The sequence below is a fragment of the Marmota monax genome, unplaced genomic scaffold, assembly GCF_021218885.2.
Source record: "Marmota monax isolate L192 unplaced genomic scaffold, Marmota_monax_Labrador192_F-V1.1 WCK01_AAM20220418_F8-fsc00139, whole genome shotgun sequence".
NCBI classification, from domain to species: Eukaryota; Metazoa; Chordata; class Mammalia; order Rodentia; family Sciuridae; genus Marmota; species Marmota monax.
The window spans coordinates 896,043-907,035 of NW_026695226.1; positions in this window are offsets into that span (position 1 = coordinate 896,043).

Below are 10,993 nucleotides of genomic sequence, written 5' to 3' on the forward strand. Positions count from 1 at the left end.
TCATATGATACAATAAAAAATAATTGCCCTGATCCCAGGATGCCTAAAGTCAATATAATTTGCATGTTCTCTAGCTAGAGGCAGTTGTCCTTGAGGAAAAACAAAAGAAATTTTCACCCTCAGTTTGAATTCAAGAGTTGTGTAAATACTAACTAACTTTCATAACTCAAAATCAAGATTTATCTTCTTATTTTAATTACATAACCTAGTACATATCACCTGGGCTTTTGCCCTCTAAAATCAGGATAATGAATTCTACTTCTCCAGTTCTTTGGTTTCTTCTCAAATTTCTTCTTTTATTTAATAGAAAAAAAAAAGATTTTGTTTCCTCCCAATTATTTGGACTGATGGGTCAGGAATCTTCCTAGTTACAAGTGTCAGAAACTCAAGTAAAACTGGCTTAAGCTAAAAAGTAGAATTCACTAATTCATACAAACACACTCTGCTGTTGAGGGGTAAGAGAGAAGCATAGTGAAAATTCCTACTGTTCTCGCCTACTGTCAATTTCAGGTGTCTGCCCTGGATGCTCAGTAGTTTGCCCGTGATCATCTCCTCTGCTGCAGTGACTTCATATTATCAAATAAGGTGCTCAAATGAATATCTATACACTAGACCCCAAGGATGGATTGAATAGTTTTTTATTCAATGGTTCAGGTGAAAATCACCCATCACAGGGAGTTTGGAGTGCTTCCTGGGTCTCCAATGCACTCCTTCTTTCCTTCTGTTGCACTAGTTTGAGGAGAAGCTTCCCCACCAGCCTGGGGCCTCTGCCTTTCTGTGCTTTCTTCCTTCTCTCCAGAAATTCCTAGGAAAACACCCTCATTTATCCCTTCACTCTATTGGAGTCACCACTTCCTGTTTCCATAATTTTGAAAAGGTGCTTTTCCTCTCTTCTTGTTTCTTACAAATTTTGGTGAATGTGGTTTTTTCCCACCTGAATTCCTTTGACTTGGCTGGAGGAGTGACCACAGTCACAGTGTCTGTTGGCTCCTTTGGGGATAGGGGCAGAAAGAAAATTCTAGGTCTATGGATAGAAGAGAAAGAATTGGGAGGGGATCTTCTAAAATCTCACATCAAGGAATCATAAAAATAATTGCTAATATTTATAGAATATTTGCTAAATTTTAGGCACTGCTCCAACTGTTACAGATGTCAATTTACTCCATCCACAAAAATTTTAGTTCTGGTCCCCTACTAACTGGAATGGGAGCAAATCCTCTCATGCCAGTGAGCATCAGCTATAAAATAAACATAGTGAAGATATCAACCCCATGGCTCATAGGGTTCGTGTGAGGATGAAATAAGAAAATATGTAAAGCATTTGGCACAGAGTAAGCACAAAACAAATCAATACTGTTAAAAAAGAGAATTATCAGGCACATCTTACACTAGCCAGATTAATTTCCTTGCTAAATCTCCACATCTTCCACAGGAATGATTTGTGTAACTCCACAGTTTCCCCACATTTCTTTTGGAGTCTTTCTCCCCACAGGGTGAATGGACAAGGGGTGGCGAGTGGGGATCTCCTCGGGGACACAGCTTGGAAGCTCTCCTTGATCTTCCTTTCCACTTTCTTTGCTGTCCAGTCCAAAGGATGTTTTCCTTACCTCAGGGTCTCCCTCTAGTCTTTCAAAGTCTTAGTTAACTAAGTTCTTTCCTGTTTCCCCAAAGGCTTTTTAGACAGGAAAGATTCCTCTTCCCCATTTTTTCTCTGTATTCTTTTCCTCTGTTTTAGTCAGATTTTTTTATAGCTGTGATTCAAAGACCCGACCAGAACAAGTGTAGAGGAGGAAAAGTTTAAGGGCTCATGGTTTCAGAGGTCTTAGTCCATAGAAGGCCAGCTCCAATTCTTGGGGTTCAAGGTGCGGCTGAACATCATGGTGGAAAAGAGTGGCATAGGGAAGCAGCTCACATCATGATCAGAGAGCAGAGAGAGGGACTTCATGCTCCAGATACAAAATATACACCCCATAGCCACACCTGCAATGAACCACTTCCTCCAGCCACACCCTACCACTTCAATGACCACTCAATTACTCCCTATCAAAGGACTAAGTCACCAATTGGTAAAGACTCTTAATCATTTCTCTTCTGAACCTTCTTGCATTGTCTCACACGTGAGCTTTTGGGGGACACCTTACATACAACCATAACACCATCTGAACTAGGAATATAAAATAATGACCACTTGGTACTCCAAGTGTGGTGCTTACTTGGGAACTTTTTTTTTAATTATAGTTGGACACAATACATTTATTTTATTTTTACGTGGTGCTGAGGATGGAACCCAGAGCCTTGCATGTGCTAGGCAAGTGCTCTACCACTGAGCCACAACCCCAGCCCCACTTAGGAACTTTTTAAATGTATGTACGCACATCAATGCTTATAGCAGCTCAGTTCACAATAGCTAAACTATGGAACCAATCTAGGTACCCTTCAACTGATGAATGCATAAAGAAAATATGGTATATATACACATGGAATATTAATCATCCTTAAAGAAGAATGTAATCATGGCATTTGCCAGTAAATGGATGGAACTGGAGATAATTATGCTAAGCAAAATAAGCCACTCCAAAGAACCAAAGGCTGAATGTTTTCTCTGATATTGTGGATGCTAATTCACAATGAGGGGGGAGAACAGAGATACTTTGAATTAGACAGAGGGGAGTGAAGGAAGTAGAGGAGGCACAAGGGTAGAAAAGATAGTAGAATGAATTGAACATTATCACCCTGTGTACATATATGATTACATGACCTGTGTAACCCTACATCATGGACAACCAGAATAATGAAAAGTTAAACTTCGTTTATGTATAATATGTCAAAATGCATTTGACGGTCATGTATAACTAATTAGAACAAATTTTAAAAATTTTTAAAAATGTGTGTTCCTTTAGAAAGATATATATCTTTTTTAAGGTATACACACACACACACACACACATATATATAAGATATATCTATAAATTTTATATGTATATTTTTAAGATGCATTCATGTTTATGTATCATTATATATGCATATACATTATATACACATATATAATATATATGTATGTATAATATATTATGTATTATAATATATTAAATTTATTATATTAAATATAATGTATATATGTATTATGATATTATAATATATATTAAATATATACATTATATATTGTATAATATATATTATATATGTTAATATGTTATATGGGTATGTGTATAATGTGTATATGAAAAGGAGCAATACACATTTGAAACTTTTAAAAAATCTAAATATAAACAATTAAACCTAAATTTTGAGGATGGGGGAAAGTTGTTTTGAATTAATGTCTGTGTTAGTTAATTTTACATATCTACTTGAAAGATATTTTTGGATGAGTATTAACATCTAAATCAGTAAACTTTGAGTGAAGCAAATTATCCTTTAAAACAGTGGAGAGCCTCGTTCAATCAGCTGATGGACTGAACAAAACAAAAAGACCTATCTCCCTGAGCAATAGGAAATTCTCCAGCAGACCACTTTGGACATTTTCTGCACTGCCAGTTCTCCTGGGTCTCAAGCCTACTGCCACATACTGCAGATTTTAGTGTTGCCAGTCTCCATGATCACATGGGCCAGCTCTTTATAATTAATCTTTTTTATACATATGAATATGTACACATACACACACACTCACACACACACACACACACACAAATCCTTGTAAATAGGATTCAGAGTACCACTCAGTAAACCTCACTACCTTAATGTCTCTTAAGTGCTTCCTTTTTACAAACTGCGGGAAGTGTACTATTCTGTACCAACTAAATGTGTATACACAACTCTGATTTCTGAGTCTTTATATTTGAAATTAAACAAAACTAGAGATTGAGTTGTTTATTTAATTATTTATTTATTGCCTAATGCTATGCATGCTGCAGACCCTGGTAAATCTTATTTAATATCAATTAAACTTGGATTTAACAATTAGAGAAATCCAACAGTTAGAGAAAGTATATTCTTACTAAGAATGCTTCATTGTGGATTTTAGTGAATTTTACATTTTTCCAGCTGTGCATGTATCTTTTTCTCAATTTTTACTGATATTGATATGATGCCTTGCACAAAATACTATAGGGAAGTCAACATTTTATTGTTCCTCTTAACTCTCATAAAAGAAAAATCTCCTTTTTTTTTTCCAGTGAGTTGATATGTATTTATTTCTGGGATAGAAATATTAAGAAAATAATAACAAAACAAACTGATTTTTTTATTATCATCCTTCAGTGTTTTTTAAATTAATTTTTTTCCAGTTTTAAGATCCAGAGGCACTCTTTGTTAGAATAGAACCAACTTTAGGAAATAACCAATTCCACTGGAGATACCACATTGAAAGTTTGTATCATTCACTTATTTGGTGCATATATTTTGTAAGCTGGTAGGTTTGGAGAGCACACCAGGCTGAAAACTGAAAAGATGCCACTTAGATCTAGCTCACCCTTATCGACTAGTTAGAAGTTCTAAAAACTGTGATTTTCTTCTTCAATTTCATGACCAATTCTTTTGCCTGCCAAACTTGGTCTCAGCTAGTAATGAGGCTATTTATAGACTTTACTGTTTCCTCTTAATTTGAATACTTATGTATCTCACTGCCAAAATATTTATGTATTTAACTGCAAGGTGCAGATCCATACCCACTGAAGATGTTTCATAATAGTGTATGTAAATTTTCCAAGAGGTAGGAGAAGAAGAATCATGGTATGAAACACTTCTGGCTTTAAGCATTTCAAGTGGAGATTGTGAAAATGTTCCTAAAGAAAAGACCCACGCAGGAAGGAATAGAAGAACTCTAGATAGGGCAGAGGGGTGGGAGAGGAGAAAGGAAGAGGCAGGAGGTAGAAATGTTGGTGGAATGTGATGAACATCCTTATCCAAAGTACATGTATGAAGACACAAATTGGTGTGAATATACTTTATATACAACCAGAGATATGAAAAATGTGCTCTATATTTGTAATATGAATTGTAATACATTCCACTGCCATGTATTTAAAAAAATCAATAAAAAAGAAAAGACCCATGCATATCAGAATCACCTGATCAGATGTTAAAAATTTTCAGTGCTCAGTCCTCACTCGGGATCTTTTCCCTTTTTGCAGAGCATGTAGCAAGGCAAGTGTTCTACTGCCGAATCACATTCCCTGGCCCTGTAGACATCTTTTAGAACAGAATTGATGGATGTAGAGTTAATACTCTTAAAAAGCTTTCCAAGCTTGAGAACTGCTATAATTTCAAAATTAAGTATGGAATGACAGGATACTGGTGAGGTGACTTTGGGGGTGCCTACTGGAGGTAAGAATCCCTTTCTTTAAATGGAAACCGGAAAAAAAAAGTAGATTATGTTAAGAAGAGAGTAACCAGGGAAGCAGGAAATCATGACTTAAGAAGTTATTATATCAGAAAATAACTCAAGTAAGTAGAAATATGTGATGGAGAAGACTTCAGCAAATTGCTTATAATTCTAACCTGTAGGAATTGCTTTTGTCTGTTAACACAAAGGTATAGCAAATTCTAATTCAACCAATATTTATTAACAGTCTCTTAATACTATGATCTATGCCAGAGAATTTCATGGATGTCCCAATTTATTTAAGTCTCAATGTTATTCATACTGTAATATTATGAGTTAGGTATTATTATTTCTATTTTGTAAATGAGGAAACAGAAGCCCAACAGAAGTAGAACAAATTTCTTTTTGCCTAAGATCACAAAATGATTTGGTTATAGAGTCAAGATTAAAGGTGAATTTTCCAAACACATTTATTGTCCTTTCTATAACTCCCCACAAGAGTAAAAGACAAAAGAAGGCAGATTTTAGGGTATTATGGCTGGGAATGGCATGGGCATTCATCGGATATAGTGAGTTTCCATTATGGAGGTCCAGCAAAATTACAGTGACTACTCTGCAAGAATATTGTGGAAGCATTTCCATGTCAGATATCACATTGAATGGCACAGATCTTGAGTCTCTTCCAACTCTGTAACCCTTAACTTTATGACTTTAAATATATGAATGGAAAGTTAAGTAACAAGTTAGTATACAACTAAAAAATGAAATATTCAAGAGATATAGGAGTTTAAGACAGAGGGACAGGGGGACTTTGTGAACACTGTGCACCAGAAAGGACTTCTTAGAGATACCTCAAAAAATGGTTTGGATTTGGGCAGGGTATTTCAGAAGAAAACAGCATCTCTGATGCACAAAGGACAGAAGCCTGGTGGGGAGACAGGGATTGTATCAGTCCATCATGAGTAGGAAGCTTCTCTAGAGATTGAGGAATATGTTTAGAGAAACAGGAATGGCTAGGGTCCTCTGAGGTTTTAGCTTTTATATTTTTTTAACAATGGAAAATCTTTAGAGTATTTAAAGGAGTAACATGAATAATATTTTTAATCAAAAAATAAGGAAGGACAGAAAGACAAATTAGAAAATAACTATAATTATACCTGGCCCCAAAAAAGATTAGAAACAAGAAAGAGGATTAGAAAGAAAGAACCCTCAGAACCTTTACACCACATGAATTTTAAATGGATTAATAATGTACTTTCAAAAATTAAACTATGACTATTCTAGAAGAAATTTTAGTTAAATCCCTTTGTGGAGAAGGATTTTCTAAGCATGATTTCTCAAGCAAGAAATGAAGAAAAATATTGACAGATATTACTACATAAAACTTCCAGTTGGATAAAATACAACATGAAGTTCAAATATCAATAGCATATTGGAGAAAAGATTAGCAATATATATAATACTAACTAGGAGTCAATACACAGATAAATCCTTAATATAAAAGCTCTTTAATTTTTAAAGAGATGAATAATCCAAAAGAGAAAAATATAAAGGACATGAATAGACAATTCACAAAACAAGTGAAATATTAAAAAGATTAAATGATATCCAGGAGAAAGGAGGCACTTCCATAAACCAATGGTGAAGGAGATAATTTTTAATTTAGCAATAAGTACAAAAAAGTAATGTGTACAATTTTTGGCCCAATAATTTCACTTTAACAATTTAGCTTAAGGAAACCATCAAGTATATTGTGGTGTTGTGTATAGCAGTAAACCACAGATATAAGCTTAATATTCTAAAAGAGGACATATTATAATAAGGTAAATCCATTTATATGAATGTTATGGAGCTAACATGAAAACTATCCACAACAATTAACATGTTAACAAGAGAAAATTACCAAATAGCATATATAGCCTAAGACCATTTTTTCCATATTTTTATTGGTGCATTATAGTTCTACATAATGGTGGGATTTATTGTTACATATTCATACATGCATACAATATAATGTGATCAATATCATTCTCCAATATTTTCTCTTTCACTGTTGTAGCTCAGTGATAGAGCACTTGACTAGCATGTGCAAGGCACTGGGTTCAATCCTCAGTACCACATAAAAAATAAATAAAAGGTATTATGTTTATCTACAACTAAATTTTTTTAAAAAATTAATCCAACAAAATTTTAGAGTCATTCTGGAGTTTTTAAAATAGAACGTAGAACCAAAAATTAAGCATAAATATGTGTTTGATGTAAATTTTACTTCTTTGGGGGAGGTAACTGTGTACTCTCTACTGTACTCATTTCTACTCATCATATTATTTCTGAAGGGATGTCTGCAATCAGACACAAGAAATAGTCTCTTTTTTGGAAAAAATGAATTCACCTTGGACTGTAGTCTCTAAGCTCTCTTTGTTACCCACAGGAAGGGTGAATAACTCAATCTTTTCCTGTTTCCTGTGATGGCTGCCTCTTTATTCCCCTCCTTTAAGGTTGAAAGGATTAGGATTATTCATTTCCTAAGTGGAAACTACTCAATAAGTATACCTGGCTTTAAAAAAAGATGCTCAATACCATAAAATGGAAATCTACATGAAATAAAATAATTCACCAGAGTTTTAATTATTACTCAATTTACAAAATTACATTTACAAAATAATTTTCAATGATTATTAGAAGTATTATCTATAATGATGGAAGTAAGGTTTTGGCACATCCAGAGGGACCCTTCCCTACCAGCATCAGGCAAAATAATAGTGACTTGGAAATCATTAACATTAATAATATGTTCTTAGGTTGAGGGCAAAATTGTATATTATAAAGTTTTTTTCCTATGTTCAAGGGAAAGTGCTACCATATCATTTACTGAATAAGCACCATTTTTTAAAATATAGTAAAATCTTCATGAGATTATAGTAATTTCCCCAAATAGAGTATTAACAAAAGCCTATGGTCACCACTAGCAGAACTGGCCTTCTATCTCTTAATATTCAGGTTCTTCCAGGTCTCTGGAATACAACATAAAATAGACAAGCATCTAAACAAGGTGCAGTGGGATACATCTGCAATCTCAGCAACTTCAGAACCTGAGGCAGTTGGATTGCAGGTTCAAAGCCAGCCTCAAAATCTTAGCAAGATCCTGCCTCAAAATAAAAATTAAAAAGGGCTGGGGATTTGTTATTGGCTAGGTGGAATTAATACTGTAAAAATAATCATACTACCAAAAGCAATATACAGATTCAATGCAATTCCCATTAAAATGCCAATGACATTCTTCATAGGACTAGAAAAAACAATCCTTGTTTTAGTTGGCTTTTTTCAATGCTGTGAACAAAAGGCCTGATAATAGCAATATTAGAGAAGTAGAAGTTAATTTGGTGCTTACAGTTTCAGTGGTCCATATACACAGTCAGTCAGCTCCATTGCTCTGAGCTCTAGATGAGGCAGAACATCATGGTGGGAGAGTGTGAGAGAGGAAAGCATTAGGAAGCACAGAGAGAGAGAGAGAGAGACTCCACTCACCAGAAACAAAGTATAAATCCCAAAGGCATGCCTCCAATGACACCCTCCAGTCACACCCTTCTTGCCTTAAAGATACCACCTGTCAAGGGATTAATTCATTGATTAGGTTAAGGCTCTCATAACCCAATCAATTCATCTCTAAAGTTTCTTGCATTATCTCATACATAAAATTTGGGGGAACCCCTAATATCTAAATCATAATAGTCCTTAAATTCATTTGGAAGAATAAGTGACCCAGAATAGCTGGAGAAATTCTGAATAAGAAAAGTGATGCAAGAGGCATCACAATATCCAATCTCAAAGTATACTACAGAGCTACAGTAGCAAAAACTGCATGGTATTGGCATCAAACTAGACATGAAAAACAATGGAATAAAACAGATGACTCAGAAAGAAGCTCACATACTTAAGGCCATCTGATACTTGACAAAGTTATCAAAGATATATGTTGGAGAAAAGATAGCCTTTTAAACAAATGATCCTGGGAAAACTGGATATCTATATGTAGAAAAATTAAATTAGATCCCTATCTTTCACCCTATAAAGAAATCAAATCAAAATGGATCAGAGTCTTAGAATTAGATCAGAAACTTTGCAACTGCTCGAAGAAAACATGGGTCCATCATATAGATGCAGGCACTGACTTCCTCAACAAGACCCTTAAAACTCAAGAAATAAAACTACTAATAAGTAGGATATTATCAAATTTTAAAAACTTCTGCACAGTGAAGGAAATAAGAGCATGAAGAGAGAGCCTACAGAATGGTTAAAAAAAAAAGCACTTTGCCAGCTACTCCTCTGACAGAGAATTAATACCCAAAATAAATAAAGAACTGAACAAAAAAAACCCTCAGTGCCAAAAATATATATACAGCCCAATCAATGGGCAAAAGAATTAAACAGAAACTTTTCAAAAGAAGAAACAAAAATGGCCAAGAAATATAAGAAAAAACAATGTGCAACATTACTAGCAATCAGGGAAATGCAAATGAAAACTGCACTGATATTTCACCTCACTCTAGTCAGAATGGCAATGATCAAGAATATCAATACTAATAAATGCTGGCAAAAATGTGCAGTAAAAAGTACACTCGTACATTGTTGGTGAAACTGCAAATTAGTACAACCACTTTGGAAAGTTGTATAGAGATTCTTCAAAAAAAAAAAAAAAATAGGAATGAAACCACCATATGGCCCAGCTATCCAATTCCTCAGCATTTATTCAAAAGAACCAAACTCTACATACTATAGAAATACAGCCAGCTCAATGCTTATAGCTGCACAATTCTTAATAGCAAATTATGGAATCAACCCAAATTCCCATCAATAGATGAATGGATGAAGAAAATGTGTCATGTATACACAGAGGAGTTTTACTCAGCCATAAACAATGAAATAATGGAGTTTTTGTCAGTAAACGAAGAAAATCATGGTAAATGAAATAAGTCAGACTCAGAAAATTAAGGGTTGAATGTTTTCTCTCATATGTGGAAGCTAGAAAAAAATAAGGGAAAGAAGGTATGAGGAATTAGATATAATAAAGACATACGGAAGATCAGTGGAGTAGAAGTAAAAGAGTGAGAGGTAAAGGAAAGAGAAATGTGAAATGAATTTAACAAGATCATGTTAGGTATATATGTACCGTGTATCCCATGCTATATGCATGTTATATACATATATAAATGTACCGTATGTGTGTGTGAGAGAGTGTTTTTATCAAAGGGAATCTCACCTTTATATATAATGTAGAAAATAACAATCAAAAATAAATAAAGGAGTAAATAGATCAATAGAGTACAGGAGGGAGAAAAGTGGGAGGGAGAAGGAAAGAAAAAGTGGGAAATAAAATTCCTTGCATGTATAATTTGCTAAAATGAACCCAAATACTATGTAAAATTATAATGCTCTAATAAATTAATTATTAATTGACGTTTTTAAAAAAACGGGCTGGGGATAAGCTCAGAGATAGCATGTTCCCAGTACAAAAAAAAATTAGCCAAGAGTCTTCCAGGTGGAATTTTTGAAGTTGTTATACAATTCAGTCTACTGACAATATAGAAACTGCTAATGAGATACCTCAAGCAGAATTCAAAGGCAAACATTCCTAAAAAGTGTCTTATACAGGTGAGAAACCTGCCCACATTT